Here is an 18,088-nt window from a genome sequence, read left to right as displayed (position 1 = left end):
GGTGCGCGCAGAGCTTTCATCTCCTACCTACCTGCACCCCTCCGCCTTGCTAGGATCTAAACTAAGGAAAGAACAACACAAGAGACACAGGGTTTATACTGGTTCGGGCCACCGTTGTGGTGTAATACTCTACTCCAGTGTGTGGTGTGGTGGATTGCCTCTTGGGCTGATGATGATGAACAATACAAGGAAGAACAGCCTCGCGAGGGTCTGTTCTTGGCTGGGGCGATGAACTGCTGGGAGGAGCTCAGTCGCCCTTCTCTCTCTCTCTCTTTCTCCGTCCGTCCTCTCTCTGTCTAGCGGGTGGCTGGTCCTATTTATAGGGGCCCTGGTCCTCTTCCCAAATATCGAGCGGGAAGGGAGCCAACAATGGTGGGCTAATTTGAAGGGGGACAACTAGTACTAGCTATCCTGACAAAAGTAGTCTTCGCCTGCGCAAAGCTTTGGTGATGACGCCGTCTTGGGCTCCACGGTGACCTCCGTCTCGTAGTCCTCCTGGTCTTGGTCTCGTTGCACCGAAATGGCAACCTTTGCCTGATGCCTCGGTACTCCGAGGCCGCGCTTGCCCCCCTTGCACCAAAGAGGGAAGGAGGACACTGCGCGGGCTGGCACCCGCTAGGCGCCCTCGGTCGTCATGGCTTGCGTCACGGGCACCTTGTGAGGTACCCCGCCTTGATCTCTCCGCCTCCTCGTGAGCCAGCCTGACGAGGCCGTGCCTGAGGAAGCTCCACGTCGTCCGCCCCATGAGGCTTGGCCCCTCGCGAGGGTCTTGGGTTTGTGTTGGTGAAGATGGGCCGCGCTGGGCCCCCTTTTGAGCCACGCCGCAGGCAGGCAAGTCTGGGGACCCCTGTTCCCAGAACGCCGACAGTAGCCCCCGGGCCCAAGGCACGCCCGGACTTGGCCGTGCAGGGAGGCGGAAGGGCAAGGGTGAAGCGCCGCAGGCCCTAACAGCCTGCGGCCTTCGGCGCCGCGTGGCGGCTGATTGGACGTGGGCGGCACTGTTCCCCCACGCCCTCCTTATTTTGCGCCATTCTAGGCAGACCCGTAGTTGTACACAGCCGTTCCCCTTTTTCGTTGCTCGTGCGCCCTCTGTCCTTCCTCCGCTCGAACTCCAGTTTCTGTTCTCAACTCAATCTTGAACCTTCCTGCCCCCTTCCCCTCGCCATGGCTCCGACGAAGAAGGGAAGAGGGAAGAAATCCGTGTCTCCGCCTTGCCCGCCGCCGTTGGCGGCCCCCGCCGAGGGCTTGGGAAAGGTCAGCTTGTCCCTGGCCACCATCTTCAATGAATGCGGGAGGATGACGGCCTAGCCCGCGTCCCACTTCTTGATCGATAGGATCGCCACCAAGGTCCCATATTTTGCCGACGCCCTATGGGCGGGTCTGGTTCCTCCTTTTTCTGATTTCTTCAATGCTGTGCTTTCCCATTATCAGATCCACATGATGCATCTGGGTCCTGAATCCATCACTCTCCTTTCGGTCTTCACCTTTGTTTGCGAGGCTATGATGGGCATCCTTTCTTCGGTTGCCTTGCTGCGCCACTTCTTCTCGCTGCACCTTGTTGACCCTACCCAATGTTGGGCGTGTGTGAGCTTCGTTGCAGCGCCTGAGACGGCGGCCTCTGGGATGACTTCAAGCTCCCTCCGCCCGCGGCTGGGTTCCGCGAGCGGTGGCTATATGTGGATGTTGGGGTGCCCAGCCCCCTGCTGTCGGAGCCAACTTCACCTGTTGTCCCCAATTCAGGCTGGGGCCAGGAGACACTTGAGAGCCCCCGGCTCGTCTTCGTCTGGCACCGCTTTGCGTTCCTGAGGTCTCTTGGCGCGACAGCGCCCAAGGTGGTGAAGGAGTTCCTGCTACGCCGCGTTGCTCCTCTCCAGCGTCACTCCCGCTGGATGTGGGCCTTCAGCGGGCGCGATGATCGTATGAGGCTCCAGGAAGAGGACCTGACGCCTGAAATGCTGAGGAGCGCTCTTGACCCTGACGGGGGACCCCAACCCTGGTAGTATCCACCATGGAGGGGCCTTGTTGTACCTCTGCCAGAGCGGGGGCGATTTCGTGAGGCAGATGCCTATCTTCGATGAGTGGGGGCCGTGCCCCGCCGGCCTTCAGGGGCCTCGCGAGAACCCAGTGGTGGTTACTGCCCTTCCAGTTGGCCAAGGCGACTCTTCCTCAAGTGGCGGAGCAGGGAGGCACGAGGCGCTAGAGGCCGAGGGGGCTCCCGGCGAGGTGACAGCACTGGGCGAGGCTCATGAGGAAGCAGTTATCAGGGCCCGTGCCACCGAGGCTGAGGGTGACAAGCAGCTGCCCTCCGCGCCTACGATCGAGGCCACTGAGGCTCCGGCGGCTTCTCTTGGCGAGGCGATTGGCGGCGCACGTCAGGCAGGCGCCCCTGACGCAGATTGCCTTGACGCTCCATCTTCGTCGCTGGTTGATCCCTGCACCCGACTCTTAGGCCTCTTCCGCGTGGCCTTTGATGCCCTCCGGAAGAGAAGGGAGGCCCTGGGCGACGATTACCCTTGTCACCTGCTGAAGCGTAGGAAGTACTTCGCCACTGACGAGTAAGCCTTCTCCTTTCCCAGCTCCCGATCCTTCTGTTGCTCTTACTGACCATTCCTCCGCAGGCCCCTTCCAGCCGAGCTTGCGGAGACGGCTGAGGAGCCGTCCCCCTTGGCCTCGCCCCCTCCACCGTCCTCAAGCGCTCCAAACAGTGGAGCCCTTGTGGTGAGGGCGATCGACGAGGCGAGCCGTCCCGAGGCGTATTGTGGCCCCGCGCGCCTCGTGATCCTTCGCGGGCCTTCTCGTGGCATAACCAGCCTGCCGTGGGCTTCTTGCTTGGTCGTGGACTGCGATTGGCTGAGGCGCTTCCTGCGCTCTTCACCTCGGGACGGGCTGGCCCCAGGCTGGGCTTCTGACGCGGCGTGCCCGGCCGTTGCGAGGGTGCCAGCCCCCAGCCCCCAGCCCAGAGGGGGAGTGCTGACTCGCATCCCCCGGCGCTTGCTTGGGGCAGATGGTAGTGTGGAAGACGTGCTTGAGCGCGATCGGGAGTGTCGCGCCCTTCGCCAAGGATTCCTTCGGAGGGCGGCTGACGCGGTAAGCCTGCTTGGAGAGGAGCTTGCCGATGAAGACGCACGCCTTGAGGCCGAGGGCCTGTGCCTGGCTGCAGAGAGGCGCGAGCTGGAGGGCGCCATCGCCCTCGCGCGCCGTCAACGCGATCTTGATGACGCAGAGGCCAAGGCGTTGCTGGTGGCTTCTCAGGAGGCCCGATCTTGGGCCGCTGAGGAGGCTCGGGAGGCTGACCGGCAGAGAACGGCGGCGGAGGAGCGGGCTCGGGAGCTCATGGCCTGGTGCCACTCGCTGGAGGAGCAGGTGGAGCTGCGCGAGGCAGCCCTCGCATCGATGAAGGTGGCCTCCGGCGACTCAGCAGAGCTCTAGAAGCGTGAGGAGGCGCTGACACTAGAAGCCGCCGAACGTACCCGTGAGTACGAGCGCCTGGAGACAAGGGAGCGCTTGGTGACGCAGGCGGAGGATGATGTTGCTGTACAGGAAGCCCGCGTCCTGGAGGAGGTCGGACGTCGAGTGGCGATGGCGCATTTGAACCTCGACCACGAGTTCGAGGAGAAGCTGGGGTTGATCCGGGCCGAAGCTGAAGGCGGGACTGCTGCCTTGAGGGTCAAGCTGGAGGAGGCGACACGGCGGGCCGACGCTTTCCGGGCCAATCTTGAGGTGTCGCAAGGTGAGTTAACCGCCTCCCAGGCCGAGGTGCTCCTTCTCCGCCAGCGGGTGGAGGAGGCTGAGGTCGTCGCGGGCCAGAACACGGACGAGATCCGTCAGTGGCAGATCCTGGAGCATGAGCATGGCCCCATGCTTGCTATGCTCCGGGAGAGAGCCAACGCAGCCTTGGGCAACATCTGCGAGGCGGCTGTTGGCGAGCCGCACGCAGTCAACTATGCTGGCAATCTTCAGTTCTTCACTGACGTGGTGACGCAGCTGGAGGCGCGGTCGGTCAGGGCTGACAGGTTGGTGGAGGAGAGGAGCCGCACCCTGCTTGGGCGCGCCTTTTCTCGCGTCTTCAGCCACCTCCGGAACATGGATCCCCACTTTGATTTTGACGCCGCCATCGCCCCAGTCCCCCAGGCCGTCCGAGGCGACCTGGCGCACTGGGTGGAAGACAATGTGGAGGCTCTTATCAGGGCCTTCGCTTCGAACAACGATGATGCGATCATGGCGGCCGTCGAGGGCGGCATGGTGAATGGCCCTGACGCCCCTGACGGCGACGCGGACAGTGATGGCGGGTTCAGCGACGCCAGCAACAGCTCGGGTGGAGCTCCTGAGAACGCATTGGGGGATTCATCCGACTGATTGTGCATCGCTCCTACTTCCTTACCCTGCATGAATAGAACTCAGGTTTCGGCCTGATTGCAGTGAGAGCATTTTGAAGGGGGAGCCCCTTATGTAAAACTTGTGTTCATCGTATTAGTAGACGCGACATTGCCCATGCGCCCGCGCCAAGTGGTTGGCCCAAGCGACGCGCTGGTCGGCTAGTTTACCTTTGTCCCGTGCTGGCCCTGAGGCAGCCTGTGGGAGGTTGTGGTGTCTTGAGTGTTCCCTGACTGGGTTCGTAGGATCTGCAGCAAAACACCCTCCTGAGAGGTCACGTCTGCGGCAGTCTGGGCTGCGCGCAAGGTAGGCCCGTCCCGGCTCGCAAGGGGCTCGCGAGGGGAGGCAGCTGAGGCGAAGCGGTAACCAAAACGCGAGAAATTTCTCGAACGAGACTAAGCACCCCTTCCCTGAACACACGCAAATCGCAAATTCGAATCCAACTTGAATCCAGCGGGGGAAAGCGACAACCAAAGGGAAGAGCAACGAAAGAAAACAAAAGGCCGCGTCCGGCAGCTAGTCTAGTCTTGGACGTCTTCTCACCGGCGCGGAGCTAGGTGCTGCCACTGGGCGTGGGAGGGAGCCCCAGGGCCTGAGGCCGGCACCCCTGAGACTCCGGGGCGTGTACAGCCCCACTCATTATTACGTGAGAGTGTCACGGGGCGGCGAGCTTCACAGCCACTGGCCTTCTTCACAGGTACTGGCCTTGCTTCATATCGCCAGATGAGGGCCCCGCCTTGCGCCACACTCTAGTGCCATCAACGACGACCGAAAACCAGGACGCCGCCGATGGGGTAGAGCGGTCGCCAGCGGTTCCCCCGACGACCACGGGTCCTCCGTCAGGGGCAGGCTCTGAGGCACCTCCCCAGCGGAGGGCCTTCCTCCTGAGAACACCTTGCTCCGAACGCCGCGGTGGTGATGTCGGATCCCGGCCCCTCTCCTGCAGCCCCCTGCGCCCTCCTCTCGAGGGGCAGGAGACTGTGGGAGCGGGGCAGCTGCTCGCTGTGGCGACCTGCACCTCCTGCGATCCATGGTTAGCGTATACCTGCTCCTGAAGAATTAGCCGTACCCGATAATCATTGCCCCCAGCGTGGCCAGTAGGACCGTCCCGGGGCTCCCGGAAAGGCTCAGCTTCTGGCGCCTCGTCCCCCCAGCCTGGGCTGAGGAGCGAGCCTTGTTCGCTCTCGTGTGGGTGTCCTTGGTCCATCATGAGGGGCATGTATTCCTCCAGCGCTGTCATCCCGAATGCCACGCCGTAATGCCCCGCATGCCACGCGGTCCTGCCTGACGCGCCCACCGTGGGGTGGCAGCGCAGCCACCCACTGGGGCCGCGGGTCGCCTCGAGTCCTTCTTCTTTGCAGACCGGGAGCGGGGGCAGCGCCGCCGCCGGTCCGGCGCTGACAGCTTCGCTGGCGTTGGAGTAGCCTTGGAGCCCGCGGGCGCGCGCTGAGCCCCCACGCGGGCCGCCCTGGGCTTGAGATGGGAGCTGGGTGGAGAAGGGGTGAGCCCCCGAGGCGGCGAAGCCCAGGAGCTCTGCCACTCGCTCCAGCAGCACGTCGTGGCCGCCCTCCAGTAGCCTGCATTGTAGCAGCTCTCGAGCCACTGTAAGCGCGGCCCTCGAGTTCGCCTGCTCCCTGCGAGTGTACGGCGTCGTGGTCGCGGCGTGATTGGAGGCCCTTGCTGCCGACCGCGCCTGCCGCGGCGTGAGAGCTGTCGAAGCCTGTCCGCGTCGCCCGCGGCCCGCAGCGCCCCGCGAACCGCGAGCTGCCTAGGGCACGGGGTCGCCCGAGGCAAGCGGCTCTGTGCAGGCGGGCGACGCCGCCCACGGATCTGGGTTGCCCGCCTGGTCGCCGGACATGGTGATGACGACGCGACGGGGTGCGAAGCGGTAGAAGGTGGACTCCGGCGCACCCCTACCTGGCGCGCCAAATGTCGGATTCCGGGTTCCGGAAGACCCTTGAGGTTCGAACACTGGGGTGCGCGCGGAGCTTTCGTCTCCTACCTACCTGCACCCCTCCGCCTTGCTAGGATCTAAACTAAGGAAAGAACAACACAAGAGACACAGGGTTTATACTGGTTCGGGCCACCGTTGTGGTGTAATACCCTACTCCAGTGTGTGGTGTGGTGGATTGCCTCTTGGGCTGATGATGATGAACAATACAAGGAAGAAAAGCCTCACGAGGGTCTGTTCTTGGCTGGGGCGATGAACTGCTGGGAGGAGCTCAGTCGCCCTTCTCTCTCTCTCTTTCTCCGTCCGTCCTCTCTCTGTCTAGCGGGTGGGTGGTCCTATTTATAGGGGCCCTGGTCCTCTTCCCAAATATCGAGCGGGAAGGGAGCCAACAATGGTGGGCTAATTTGAAGGGGGACAACTAGTACTAGCTATCCTGACAAAAGTAGTCTTCGCCTGCGCAAAGCTTTGGTGATGACGCCGTCTTGGGCTCCACGGTGACCTCCGTCTCGTAGTCCTCCTGGTCTTGGTCTCGTTGCACCGAAATGGCAACCTTTGCCTGATGCCTCGGTACTCCGAGGCCGCGCTTGCCCCCCTTGCACCAAAGAGGGAAGGAGGACACTGCGCGGGCTGGCACCCGCTAGGCGCCCTCGGTCGTCATGGCTTGCGTCACGGGCACCTTGTGAGGTACCCCGCCTTGATCTCTCCGCCTCCTCGTGAGCCAGCCTGACGAGGCCGTGCCTGAGGAAGCTCCCGTCATCCGCCCCGCGAGGCTTGGCCCCTCGCGAGGGTCTTGGGTTTGTGTTGGTGAAGATGGGCCGCGCTGGGCCCCCTTTTGAGCCACGCCGTAGGCCACAGGCAGGCAAGTCTGGGGACCCCCGTTCCCAGAACGCCGACACATAGCGAGGACGAGGAGGAGCCCCGGCCGCTGAACACCGTAGGACAGAAGAGGTCCCCCCCACAAGTGCGGATGGTAAACATGATATACGCAACCCACATCCCCAAGAGGGAGCGGAAGCGTGCGCTAAGGGACGTATATGCGTTGGAGCCAGTCGCCCCAAAGTTCAACCCATGGTCCTCCTGTCCGATCAACTTCGATCGCAGGGACCACCCCACTAGTATCCGTCATGGCGGATTCGCCGCACTGGTCCTAGACCCAATCATCGACGGATTTCACCTCACTCGAGTCCTTATGGACGGCGGCAGCAGCCTGAACCTGCTTTATCAGGACACAGTGTGCAAAATGGGTATAGACCCTCAAGGATCAAACCCACAAAAACAACCTTCAAAGGCATCATACCAGGTGTAGAGGCCCATTGCACAGGCTCAGTCACACTGGAAGTGGTCTTCGGATTCCCGAATAACTTCGAAGCGAGGAGTTAATCTTTGATTTAGTCCCGTTCCGCAGTGGCTATCATGCACTGCTCGGGCGAACCGCATTTGCGAGATTCAATGCAGTAGCGCATTATGCATACCTCAAGCTCAAGATGCCAGGACCTCGGGGGGTCATCACAGTCAATGGAAACATAGTGCGCTCTCTCTGCACGGAGGAGCACACTGCGGCCCTCGCAGCAGAAGCACAGAGCAGCCTCTTCAGGCAATCCACCAGTTCGGTGATTAAACACCCGGACACCGTCAAGCGCGCCTGGAGTAATCTGCAACAAGACCGCCTGGCACATTCCGAGCTCGCATAGCAATGCGGCCCCAACCCCAGTCCCAGCCAAACGGCGAAATCCGTGCCACGCATACATAATTACGCATTGAAAATACCATGGGCGTAGGTGGGGGGCACGACTATGGCACGCCCCAAAACGCGGCTCAACCGCACTAGGGGCTTCCCGCTTTGTTATTTTTTCTCTCTTTCAGGACTTTACTCTCTGGAAACCCCGTCCGGCAGTATGATTGCCGGACACACGATACAACAACCAAGGAGGAAGAAAGCTATGTTGCACCATGGAACTCCCAGGTGGTCTCTGATAACGAGTGAAATACCTGCTTTAAATACCATTCTCAACTTGCCCTTGGAGGGGACATGTCAAATAGTCCTACTTTTTTCTTATCGCACTACTTGTATCATTCTGGTTCGACGCACCTTTTTGAATAAACAATGCATAGCACTAGACTATTACCGCATTCTCTATTCTTTTTTATATATATGTTCATTCATGACATTCAGCACCCGTACACTCTGGTATGGCCAATACGCCAGGGGCTTAAGCGTACCCCATAATACGGCGTGAGAAGTCCGAACACTTTCGACAGTGCAGCACCCCGAACTTATAGCATTATATGCATTAGCTTCGAATCATGTCTTGGGTCAATATTTGGGTTTGCCCGGCTCCCATGTTTTGGTACCTTACGTTCCGCTATATCGGCTAAGGTAGCACTGGGAGAACTACTGCGATTGTGCCCCGGTTCATCTGGGTAAGCACCTCAGTAGAGAAAGCTAAAACTGACTATCATGATAAGGCGAGAGCTGGTCGCTGTTCGAGAGGTCTCGAGTCCCTAAAGACTTATGCCGCTTAGGGTGAGGAGTCGGCTTTGTCCGGCTTATGCGTGTATAGCGCCCCGAATTCGGCCTTTCGAATACTAGGGGCTTCGCCAAAATTTAAAATTATAGACTTCTATGGCTAAGTGAGAGATAAAGCATTATAGTCTGATTGCCTTGTTTGTTGTGCTGGGCACCTCCCTCGAAGGACCCAACAATGGGAAAAAGTGTGCTCAGATTTATCCCGAACACCCCAGCACTCATGGCATGGGGGCAGAAGCCGACGACTGGCCATCTCTTACATTTGATAAACAGCCGCACAGAAGGTAATATTTTAAATTCAAACAAGCGTTGCATAGCGCACATGAACAAGTTTTCATAATACAGGATCACACGAGCAAGTTCATTCAAAAATTACATCCTTCACACACTCATCCGCCACAAGACGGGCACCCTTCAGGACACCCTCATAATACATTTCAGGGTGGCGATGCTCCTTGCCCTGCGGCGGCCCCTCCTTCACCAGCTTCTCGGCGTCCATCTTGGCCCAGTGCACCTTCGCATGGGAAAAAGCCCGGCGTGCACCTTCGATGTAGACGGAATGCTTTATGACTTCCAGCCGTGGGCAGGCATCCACAAGCCGCCTCACCAGGCTGAAGTAGCTGTTGGGAAGGGAGTCGCCAGGCCACATCCGGACTATAAGGTCCCTCATGGCCTGTTCGGCCGCCTTGTGTAGCTCGACCAGTTGCTTCAGCTGGTCGCTCACAGGCATCGGGTGTTCGGTCCGAGTATACTGAGACCAGAACAACTTCTCCGTCGAGCTTCCCTCCTTGGCCTGGTAGTACTTTGCGGCATCCGACACGCTGCAGGGAAAATCTGCGAATGCTCCTGGAGAGCTCTGGACTCGGGTAAGTAACAAGTAATTTACTTTCACATGCTTGCTTTGAATAATGAATGCCTTACCCGCCGCTATCTTCCTCATCGCCTCAATTTCCTGGAGGGCCTTTTGGGCTTCAGCCTTGGCATGCTTTGTGCTCTCGAGGGCCACGGCAAGCTTGGACTCTCGCGTCTTCGAGTCAAGCTCCAAAGCCTCATGCTTCTTCACGAGAGCCTGGAGCTCTTGCTGCACCTCGCCAACCCGTTCCTCTTGTTTCTCCCGCTCGGTGCGCTCCTCGGCCACTTTGTTTTCGTCCTCGGACAACGCTCGCTTCAGGGTCGCCACTTCGGTCGTGGCCCCTGGCACATCCATGATGATCCTATCATTTTGCAACCACATCTTTTATATATATAGACAAGGTATTACTTACCTTTGCTCTCCTTGAGCTGCGTCTTGGCAAGGACGAGTTCTTTCTTGGACTACTCGAGGTTCTACTTCAGTGCGGCGACCTCCGCAGTCAGTGTGACAGAGGTCAGCAGCGAAGCCTGCATACGCATATAGACATACTTGTATTAGACTCCTGCAGATATTATTTGATCCTCTATTTGGCTTTTCTTTGTGAACACCAAACAGAGCATCGGGGGCTACTGTCTATGCGGCAATATTTTCCTATTTTAAATACTTACCTCAAAGCCTGTTAGAAGGCTGGCACAGGCTTCAGTCAGTCTGCTCTTGGTGGACTGAACCTTCTTGATCACCGCACTCATAATAGTGCGGTGCTCTTCGTCGATGGAAGCGCTGCGAAGCACTCCCAGCAGGTTGTCCGGTGCCTCTGGATAGACAGAGGTCACCAGAACGGGCGGCTTGCCCCTCTTGGCAGGGGGGCGCCTGCCGGAGTCCGGAACCACTGGAGGTTCCAGCGCGGTGTTCGGCTGAGGGCTAAACTTGGAGCCCTTGGGAGTCTTGCTCCCTTTGCGCCTGGAGTCCGGAAGGTCGCCTTGAGGCACCTCCAGGACTACCTCCCCTCGGTTCGGTGCCCCTTGAGACAATACCTCGACATTGTCCGTAGGGCGAGGAGAGGAGGCGGTTGGAAGTGACTCGCTATTCATATCCGACGAGTCCAAGGAACCGTCTGACAAGGATACGTCGATGCAGGCTCGGGGCGGACTGCATGACCATATTCGACGTTAGGAGAAGCAGTGTAATAAAAGTATGCTATGAGTTACTCTGGTATCCGAATACTTACGACTTCGCCAGGGGCTTGGCCCTGAGTAACCACTCGTCTTCGCTGTCAGCGGCGGTGGTGCAACAGTCCGGAAGGAGAGTCCTTCCCTTCTTGGACCCTCCGGCCTCCCCGGTTGGGGCGTCCTTCCTTTTCCTGTCTCCCCCAGCTGGAGGGGGAGAACCATCATCTTCCTCCTCCTCGTTTTCACAGGAAGAGTGCGTCTCAGAGTTATCGGACGATGAGTCCGATACCACCTAGCGCCGGGAACTCTTTTGGGTTCCCGTGGCCTTCTTCTTGATCTTCTTCTCTGGCACCTCATAAGGAGCCAGAGTCCGCATATCCGTCAGGAGAGCGTCTGCAGGGTCTTCGGGCAGAGGGGCCGGACAGTCAATCTGCTCCAATGTCTCCACCCAGTCCTGTCAAAGGCATGGGAGCTCAGACCCCGCACATGGTTAAACTATGGAAAATAAATACCCTACGAGATGTACATAACTTACCGGATTCGCAGGGCACGTCGCGCTTAGCCCGCGGTCCACGGTAAGGGGAGGGGGGACCTCGGCACCCTTGAACAGCACCTTCCAAACATCCTTATGCGTCGAGTCGAAGAGCTCGCGTAGAGTCTGGTGCTGGGCCGGGTCGAACTCCCATAAGTTGAAAGCCCATCGTTGACACGGGAGGATCCGGTGGAAGAGCATGACCTGGACTATGTTGACAAGCTTGAGTTTCTTGCCTATCATGTTCTAGATACACTTCTGGAGTCCATCCAGCTCCACCGATGAGCCCCAGAACAGGCCTTTCTCCTTCCAGGAAGTGAGTCGCGTGGTGATTCCGGATCGAAACTCGGGGGGAGCCACCTAGTTGGTGTCGCGCGGCTCGGTGATGTAGAACCACCCCGATTGCCACACCTTTATGGTCTCCACGTAGGAGGCCTCGAGCCATGTAACGTTGGGCATTTTGCCCACCATGGCTCCGCCGCATTCCGCTTGTTGGTTGCCTACTACCTTCGGTTTGACATTGAAGGTCTTCAGCCACAGGCCGAAGTGGGGCCGGACGTGGAGGAAAGCCTCGCACACGACGATGAACGCCAATATGTTGAGGATGAAATTCGGAGCTAGATCATGGAAGTCCAGCCCATAATAGAACATAAGGCCACAGACGAATGGATGTAGGGGAAACCCCAGTCCGCGGATGAAGTGGGTGAGGAAAACCACCCTTTCGTAAGGTTCCGAGGTAGGGACAATCTGCCCCGCGGCTGGCAGCCGATGCGCAATATCCGCGGCTAAGTATCCGGCCCCGCGCAGCTTTTTGATGTCTCCCTCCGTAACGGAGGAGACCATCCACTTGCCTCCCGCTCCAGACATGTTTGGAGAGGGTTGAGGAGAAGGATGTGGACTTGGGTGCTGGAGCTCGAGTGCGCGAGAATGGACGAGCAAGGAGGAAGAAGGCGTGGGTAGAAAAAGGTGAACCCTTATCCCTTTATAAGGGCGGACTAAACTATGTGCCCCACCATCCTGGTAAAACTCGCTTATCCCGCAAGCGCTTTAATTGATGGCGCGGTTGGGTTACCCACGTCCGTATTGATGGGAATCCCGTAATAAGGGGGACACGATCTCTGCTTCAACAAGACGTGCCAAGGAAACCGCCTCGCGAAACACGCTGAGGTTCGTTGTGAAAAACGATTCGAATGGTGACTTGGCTGTGGTGTGATGTCATGCTGCGGAATGCGTCGGCAGATTAGATTTGTGAAAATATTATTCTCTCTACGGTTGTATGTGGAACTTGTTTAGCAGAGTCGGACACGATCCTCATGTTCAAAATCTTCTATGAAGTATTCGGTGGACGAACCCGCCTTGCAATGCCGAAGACAATCTGCGCGCCGCACTCATCGTCATTGAAGCCTGGTTCAGGGGCTACTGAGGGAATCCTGGATTTGGGGGTATCCGGACAGCCGGATTATATCCTTTGGTCGGACTATTGGACTATCAAGATACAAGATTGAAGACTTTGTCCCGTGTCTGGATGGGACTCTCCTTGGCGTGGAAGGAAAGCTTGGCAATACGGATATGTAGATCTCCTTCCTTGTAACAGACTCTCTGTAACCCTAGCCCCCTTCGTGTCTATATAAACCGGAGGGTTTAGTCCGTAGGACCAAGAACAACAATCATACCATAGGCTAGCTTCTAGGGTTTAGCCTCTTCGATCTCGTGGTAGATCGACTCTTGTACTACTCATATTATCAAGATCAATCAAGCAGGACGTAGGGTATTACCTCCATCAAGAGGGCCCGAACCTGGGTAAACATCGTGTCCCCCATCTCCTGTTACCATCCGCCTAGACGCATAGTTCGGGACCCCCTACCCGAGATCCGCCGGTTTTGGCACCGACAGTCACGGTTGGACGTGACTGCTCAGGGGCAGGATGGTGAATTTGTACCTCTTCGATGAAGGCGCGGCTGTGTCTTCATTTGCTTTCCTCTTAGAAGGATTGTCCGGCGGGGGAGCCGATCTCTTTGAAGCCGCCAAACATCTCCCTTGAAGCACGATACGGTGCGATGGGTGAGACGGAGTAAGAGCACTCTTTTAGAGATGGCGATTTCTTAATTATTTACCCGGGAAGCAGGAAGAAGGCCTGGATAGTCTGTGGTATTGGCCACTTCTGTGCCGTCGTAGCTGGTCTGGTAGAACACTCCCTCCGCAAGCACCACAAATATATTCGTGTCCTCTTCGAACCCGGGATCTAGCTCCCGGTTGTGGTCCTCCGGCTGTGGGGCGGGACTATAAAATCCCTCCATGACCTTTTGTCAGTGCTGTCATAAGCAAACAAGCTAGAAGTTTATCAAAAGCAATTTGGAGATGGAAGAAGTAAAAAACGGAGGGGTCGGGCCTTACCGAGCTGGGAGGGTTATACATAGAGTACCCGTCTCTAGATTTGATGCGGAGAAATTCCTTTTCCTCCCCTTTGAACAGTTCGGCTAATATCTTAGCCAAAGCAGCAGGGGTATTCGGACCTTTCCGGCCGCAGCGAGAAGCGTCGTCCTCCCCATTATAGTGCCACATGGGAAGCCCTCTGTATTGGAGCGGTTGAACCCCTCGCGCTATGGAAATCGCCATAACCTCGATTACTGTGAGTCCGGACTGAGTGAGCTCTCTTATCCTGCTCATCAGCTGACGAACCTCGGCGCCGTCTTCCTCTTCAATACTCCGGGGACGCCAACTGTGGTGTTTCTTCAGCGGGACACGAGCAAATTCAGGAAGACCCTTTCGAATCGGGTCAGGAAGCGCAACGTCCTCTATATAGAACCATTCGGAGGGCCATTGATCAGGTGCCTTCCTTGGTGTGCAGGATGGATATCCAGTATCAGCGACGCGCCACACTTCGGCTCCACCCACTTCAAAAATTGACCCTTCATGGTTGCGCGGGATGAGACAAAAGAACTTCCTCCACAACTCGAAATGAGCCTCGACGCCCAGGAAAAGTCCACATAAAGCGACGTAACCCACAATGTGCAGAATAGAGCCCGGAGTGAAGTTGTGCAGCTGGAGGCCGTAATATTCCAGAAGCCCTCAGAGGAATGGATGGATTGTAAATCCGACGCCTCTTAGCAGGTAGGGGACAAAACACACTCGCTCCCCCCGGACAGATTAGGGAAGTCCTCTGCCTGAGTCCCCTCATTGAAGGAAGCTAGCCCCAATCGAACAGTGACTAGATCTGCATGGGGAAGGAATCCCAGCGTCTGCAACTTCATTAAATGGCTATGAGACATGGAACACCTCTCCCACTCGCCTTTCTCTGGGCCGGGACGAGCGGAGGAGCTGGGAGCATTCGCCATGCCGGAATGGTTTCTCCTAAAGCAGTCTCTGGGGATTTCTTCTACGTAGCGCTGAATGGATCTAGGGTCCAATCTCTTTAAATAGGCACTCTTCCTCGCATGAAGGGGGTGTTATTCGCAAAAATACCCTGACTTTCCACATTCACTCGACACGTGGAGGACAAAGACTATTCAATGCACGGGCGCCAAGGAGGCAACATTGGATCAATGGTTGAATACATACTTGGAGATCGTCGAAGGGAGAACCAGCCGTGCAATGACGAAGACAGTATGTGTGCCGAGCACCTCGTTATTGTAGACTGGTTCGGGGGCTACTGAAGGAGTCCTGGACTAAGGGGTCCTCGGGCGTCTGGCCTGTTATCCATGGGTCGGACTGATGGGCTGTGATGACATGAAGGCCGAAGACTACACCGTGTCTGGATTGGACTCTACTTGGCGTGGAAGGCAAGATTGGCGACCGAAGATCCCTTCTCATGTAACCGACTCCATGTAAACCCTAGATCCCGTCGGTGTCTATATAAACCAAATGGGGTAGTCTGGAAAGGACAACACATATACTCATTACCATACCCACATAGGCTAGACTTCTAGGGTTTAGCCATTACGATCTCGTGGTAGATCCACTCTTGTAACACTCATATTCATCAATATCAATCAAGCATGACATAGGGTTTTACCTCCATAGAGAGGGACCAAACCTGGGTAAACATTGTGTCCCTCGTCTCCTGTTACCATCGATCCAAGACGCACAGTTTGGGACCCCCTACCCGAGATCTGCCGGTTTTGACACCGACAACGGGCTCGACAAAACGAAGAAGTGGGCTTTGGAATCACCTCATTTAGATCTAGGAGTAAAAACATATGAATGTTTTTCTGCCAAGGACCTTTCTGCAATAAAATCATCACAAACAGGCCCCTGAGTGAGAAAACAGAAAGCGTACTTTGCAGAACTACGCCTTCTCCTCTAGAAAATGTATTACATGATGAAACAGAGAGAAAATACGCTTTCAGGATAGGAAAACATACTTTAGCTGAAGGGGAGGGAAAATACGCTTTCTAAAAGTGAGAACGTACTCACGAGTTTCCGTCTCCACTTAATCCAGTCAGCAGAGGCGGGACCGGGCCTAGATCCACTGGCAGGTGGGGCCGCGGGGTCCATGCGCCAACTAGAGGGAAGGGGTCGTGGTCTTCGTCTTCTCCTCGGGCTCGCCCGCGGAGCAGAGGGAAGTCGCCGGCACCGGTGCTCACTTGGCCAACTCCGGCCAACCCCCGAGCCATACAACACATCGGCGTGCTCAGGGAGATGAGCCGCACCCGCCTGGAGCATCCACACACCGCGGGGAGGACGACATCGAGCAAGGCCGCGGCTGCAGCGGACAGCGTCTTCGGGCGGTGATGGGCTTGCGGCCAGAGGCCATTGGAGAAGGAGGCGAAGGGCGGGGAGGAGCCAGGGGTGTCCATGAGGGGCTCTAGTGGTGGCGTAAGGAGGTGAGGGGCTCGGTCTCGCTCGGATTCGAGTAGAGGCCGTCGGAGGCCGAGGCAGCCATTGGAGGACTCGGGAGCTCTTGGAGCTCAGGAAAGCGGTCAGGGAGGCTTCTGGGAGTGAGTGAGGTCGAGTAGTGAGGAGAAACGTGCCCGGGACGGCCTTATATAGGCAGGGGAGGGGGTGAGCTGGCTTCGCCGTGGACGCATGGCCGGCGCCGCAGACACGTGTGCACGTGCATGAGCTCGGAGTTAGACGACATAGGCGGAGCAGTGGAGGTTCTCACAGGGTAGAGGGAGCCAAGGGAGCACAGGGAGGAAGACGACAGTGACGAACCGAGCCAAAACGCCACTGTATGTTCGTGGGCACGCGGTGGCTTGCATCGGTGAGGAATCGGACGGAGGGGGAGAGGGGTCCAGGGGAACAGCGACGATGAGGTGAAGCCAAGGGACACGCTCACGTGCGCGAAGGCAACGGGAGGGAAGAGGACGAAGCAGAAACGGTGCGCTAGACGTGGGCACTGCGCACAGAGCGCGCACACAGGCTTGCCATCGTCGTAGTCACCATGTGAACCGGGGCATTCAATGCTCTACAACACCCAAAACGTTGTCTACCTAATAGTCCATCCAGGGGAGGTTGCAACTGAGGTGGTAGATCAGTGAAAAGTGGTATGGTTAAATGGTAATTACCATCTGAAGTTTACTGCAGTAATCTTGAACATGCACTGGTGATCAACAGAGACTTGATTGGGTCAAAAGGAGTTGTCTGCGAGGATTAACTATGGAAGGACTAAGATTATGGAGAGTTTGAGTGGAAATGGACCATTAATTAATATGGTTGCTTTGTAACTACCATTATTGGTCTAGAATCAAAATCATGATGGTTCACTCACATAGAGTAACCACTTGAGATAAAATTTGGCAGGGCTTGGTGATTTGGCCAGATAAAGGTGCTGTAAAAATTTCATGCCAATTGGTTTTACCAAAATGGTACTTCCTTCACAGCTATTCCCTCTGTCCAGAAACTTGCAAAATTCTAGAGAAATATTTACTAGATGAATTGGTTCCAAATTTGATGGAGAGAGGTTTTATGGTCATGAGAATGCTCTGGAAAATTTTCAAGCAAAATGAAGCAACATAAAATATACTTGCTTCACAACCTGAAAATATTGACAGAATCAAAGATTTGATCATGTGCTCACATAGATGATTGGATGGGGCTGCAATTCGGAGGAGTGTGAAAATATGAGCACATGAAGGAGTGTGCAAAATTTCAACTCATTTGGATAACCCTAGCTAGCACTTCCTTCACGAAGGCTTCCCTTAGACAGGAACTTTGAAAAATCATTGAGGAAGTTTGGCTAGGCAAATAAAGTTGAATTTTGGCACAGGTCAATTATTTGGATGATATATCATGCCCAAAAAGTGTGGGGGCAAAATGGGCAAGGATAAATAGCACTTGCTTCACAATGTGCCACTTAGGACAGAATAGGAAATGAATTTATTGAGCATGATGAGAAATATGGACAATGAAATATTTTGCCATATTTGAGGAAGATATGACCCAAACAATTTATAAGAATTATTTGGGGATTTGTGGATGGACAGAAATATGGGTTGCTTCACAACCTAGGGCAGACATGGTTATTCCTTTAATAGAAAAAGGAATATTCCCTAGAAAAAGAAATTAGGGTTTGGTCAAGCAGTGGAGTGACATGATCTTGGCAAGGTTTTTAGGATGATGAGCCACATGGGAGAGGAAATGAAGATGATTTCTTAGGTGGCAAGGCCACAGAACCACTCCAAAAAGAAAAACAGAGCAAAAACCAATTAAATCAAAAAAAAGAAAGGGCCAAAATCCAGGA

This window comes from Triticum urartu, chromosome 2, assembly GCF_003073215.2.
Source record: "Triticum urartu cultivar G1812 chromosome 2, Tu2.1, whole genome shotgun sequence".
Classification (NCBI taxonomy): domain Eukaryota; kingdom Viridiplantae; phylum Streptophyta; class Magnoliopsida; order Poales; family Poaceae; genus Triticum; species Triticum urartu.
This window is presented reverse-complemented; position numbering follows the sequence as displayed.